We start from the raw sequence: 4,018 nt of genomic DNA, 5'->3' as shown, positions 1-4,018 counted from the left end.
AAAAAAAAAAAAAGAAAGAAAGAAAAACAAAACAGGAAAAAAAAAAAGGGAATATAGTTGTAGGAACTTGGAAGGCTGAAAACAGGAAGATCTTGGTCCCAGGAGTTCAAGACCAGTCCAAACAAGACTCTACCTCCAAAAGAATAATACACACTGCAGAAAGGATTCCAGTTTCATAAAATCATAGAAATTAAAATCTAGTGGAGAGTAACCTAAGTGTAAATTAATGGCCGGGCGTGAGGGCAGAAGAGAAGGAAGGGAGTTTAGGAGCAGACTTAGAAAACTGTCTGGAAGCTGACAGTGTGAACTGTATATATATATAAAAAAAAAGTACCCAGGGCAGGAAAAGACAAGGAATTTATTGAAATACTCTACAAGACAGGTAGAGGGTGAGCCTGGAGTAGAGTCATGTGACTGAGAGGAAGCGGCAGGAAGCCGATTTCCCTTGTAAGAGTCAACAGGGAGTTGCTGAGTCTCGTGGGCCATTTATCAGGGTTCACAGACACTCATCTCTGTCTTAAGTGGTACCTCTGCAGAGCGAGTTGTTTTTCTTGGCCATCTGAGTAGGGAACTGTATTAGAAAGCCTTTCTTAGGGCTGGAGAGATGGCTCTGTGATTTAGAGCACTGCATGCTCTTTCAGAGGATCCAGGTTTATGGTTACTGTACATAAATAGTGCAAGTATACTGTAGCTATCTTCAGCTACACCAGAAGAGGGCGTTAGAACTCATTATGGGTGGTTGTGAGCCACCATGTGGTTGCTGGGAATTGAACTCAGAACCTCTGGAAGAGCAGTCAGTGCTCTTAACCACTGAGTCATCTCTCAGGCCCTTGGTCAGACATTGTTTTTTTGTATGTGATTATCTTATTTCAATTTGTTGAGCTGAACTACAGTGTAACACTTCACATTTGGCTTTGTGATGGTTGGTTTTAATTTGCCAGCTTGACAACCCAGGATCCCCTGGGAGTGAGCCTCAATAAGGGTTTTTCTAGATTTAGGTTGGGCTGGCGTATATCTTTGGAGGATTGTCTTAATGTTTGAAGTCTTAACATAGAGCGAGTTCCAGGACAGACAAACTATGTAGAGAGATCATGTCTCAAACAAACCAACTAACTGGACATGCTGGTGCACACCTGCAAACCCAGCACCCAAGAGGGTGTCTCAGTGTAGGATACCGACCAGCAGCTTCCTACTAGCGTGGGTTTCCACGAACCGGGAATGTGGGAGACCTGCAGTATGGGGAAAGCAGAGAAAAGGACGCACACACCAAGAGACGTTTCTCATCAAGGTGCACTTTACTTAATGACGGGAGAGGATTTATACTCAAAGGCATCACAGGTAAGCAATTGGCATTTAGGTGATAATAAGACATCAAAGCTCAGTATGGATACAAAGGAATCCAGGAAGGGGAAGAAAGATCAAAGAATCACGGCTTCGAAAGAAACAGGTATCTGGTTCTTGAGTCATTTGCATGGGCTCCAACCCCCCAGCGCGCAGAGACTAGCTGTCAACTTGTAGTTTCGGTTTGAGAATCTCCGAGAGCACAGCAGGGCTTCCCACATCTCAGGAGAATCGTGAGTTCAAGACCACCCTGGGTTACATAGTGAGACCCTCTCCAAAGAGTAAAAAAAGGTCAAACTGTATATTGTAAACATGTACAGCTTGTTATATATCTATTATATCTCAATTAAGGTAGCATTACTAATTATTGTGTGCATGTATGTGTGATGTGCACATGTGGGCATTTGTGTCACGCATGGTGCATGTATAAAGGCCAGAGAACAGCTGTGTGTAGACAGTTCTCTCCTTCTAGCTGTACATGAAGAAGAACTCGGGTCTCTCTGGCTTACAAGGCAAGCAAGCATCTTTGCTTGCTGAGCCATCTTGCCAGCTCAACTAAAATATTTTAAAAAGTAATATAGATGAGTGTGGGGCAGTAGGTTGTGCAAGTAACCTGGTCCCGGTCAAGGAAGAGGTCTGGAACTCCGGAGACCCGGTGGGTGACAATTTCTGCCTGCATGGGACAGAAGGTGTTCAGCCATCCGTCCTGGGCCCCTGGCTCCTGTGGCAGTCACAGGCCCCGACAGCCCCCCTGCAGGAGAGGTGTATGCTATCACTTAGACTCAAGCTCCCAGCAGTCTAGCTGGACCCTACCCCCAGTCTTTGACCACAGCCGGGTATGCCCCGCCCCACAGACAGATAGCCCAGCATCGTTATATAAGGGATGGTTTGTCCCCTCCCCTCTCTCTCTTTGTTGGCGACCAGCGTCAACGTTAAAGAAAGGGTTACCTGGGATATGGAGTTAGAAGGAAAGGCAATGGTAGGAGAGAGTTTTCTGGAATAAGGAGTCAGGAAAAAATAGGGTGGCCAAAATTATACCTGTCCACGTGGAAGGTTTTATAAAAATTAGACAGGAGTTGTGATTGCTCAGCCATCTTGAATTTTAATAATCTCTTTGTTACAAGCCAACAGGTAGAATAGGTGAGGCAAAACCCCTCCCACAAGTTTGTCAGCATGCCGGCCCAATCAGCGGCTTCTTTTGGTCTCTGTAGAGGTGGATGTAACTGGAATCAGGAGCGAGGCGTGGCAAATAGCAGGAGGTGAGCAGAGAGGTGTGGTTATGAGAGGCAGGCCTCAAGCCAGGAGGGTTACATCTCTTCCCCTCTTCCTCTCTTCTTCTCTCTTCTTCCTTCTCCTCTTTCTCTCTCTCTTCACGTGGCCATGGCCAGCCTCTATTTTTCTATCTTCTCTCTCTTCCTCCTACAATAAAACATCTTGCAACCATGCATTGCCTCCTTTTAACTAGACATGCCTGACCCGGCCCCAGCATTTACAGCTGTGAGGCCGGACTGAGAACTCGTGCTCCACTACTTGCGTCAGCTGCATGTTGTGGGAACCACTGGGCACTGCTCCCTGCCCATGCCTGACTTTTCCCTTCGGCCTCAGGATGTACTGAGCTGCCCCGGGATCCCCAATTCGTTCTAAGCTCCTCTGCAGTGTCCAGCGTCACCTGCGGCTTCCAAGGAGCAAGAACCTGTGACTCCTCTCAGCTGTCCCCCACCTGTTCTCCAGCACTGGGATACTCATGCCCATGTGGCAGAGCGGGGTGGGACATGATGTGGGAATTAATAAAAAATGAATCCACCCCACAAACTCCCTTTCCCGCCATGCCATGTTCTTGTGCCGGTACCGTCGGGCCTCATTATTCCATTCTGGTATGTTCTTGTTATTTTCTCCCAGCAAGCTACAACATCTCACTCACATGGAATGCTTTACACATGTTAGCACCCAGCACGGCAGATGTGGGTGGGCCCACAGACCTGTCGTCAAGACAACGGATATTCCCAGAATTCATTGGGTTCAGCTCCCACCTTTACCTGGACTGCTACGTCACGACATATATATATATGGGTACTTTCCTCCATCTTTCTCTCTCTTCCCTCTCTCCCCTCTCTCTCCCTTCACGCGCCGCGGTCCTCACTCCCCCCCCCCTCTCCTAATTAAACTTCCAAAAACACAGAGTTGCTTGTATCTGGTGTCTGTGGACGCGCCGCCGCGAGCCAAAGCTATCAACACACACCCACAATCATTCATCTAGCTAGCACCTAGTACCCAGTAAGTAATGCATGATTCTTAAGGCTTTAAGATCCAATCAGGCTTATAAAATAATAAGATCACAATTTACAAGATGCCAATACAATAATTCCAGAACCAGGTAATAAAGGCAATATTCTAACCCAATTAATCTATTTTTAAAAAACCTTTGCTTGGTTGTATAACCATGTGGGGTCTGACTCCTCATCACCCTCTGACTCCATGATGAAGATCCCTTTCCTCCTGCTCTCTGACCTTTCTCCTCTTCCAACTCTAGCTCTACCTCTCTATTTCTGTCCAATCACAGGCCTGTCACTGCCCTAATATGATTGGACAGAGAAAATGCTGCAACAGGACATGAGTCATTCTTCCCCAACCCCTTTCATATCCGCACTGCCCAGCGGCATCCAGGTGCCCGGTGCCC

The sequence above is a fragment of the Mastomys coucha genome, unplaced genomic scaffold, assembly GCF_008632895.1.
Source record: "Mastomys coucha isolate ucsf_1 unplaced genomic scaffold, UCSF_Mcou_1 pScaffold11, whole genome shotgun sequence".
Classification (NCBI taxonomy): domain Eukaryota; kingdom Metazoa; phylum Chordata; class Mammalia; order Rodentia; family Muridae; genus Mastomys; species Mastomys coucha.
The sequence above is the reverse complement of the archived record's forward strand: the minus strand, read 5'-3'. Positions refer to the sequence as shown.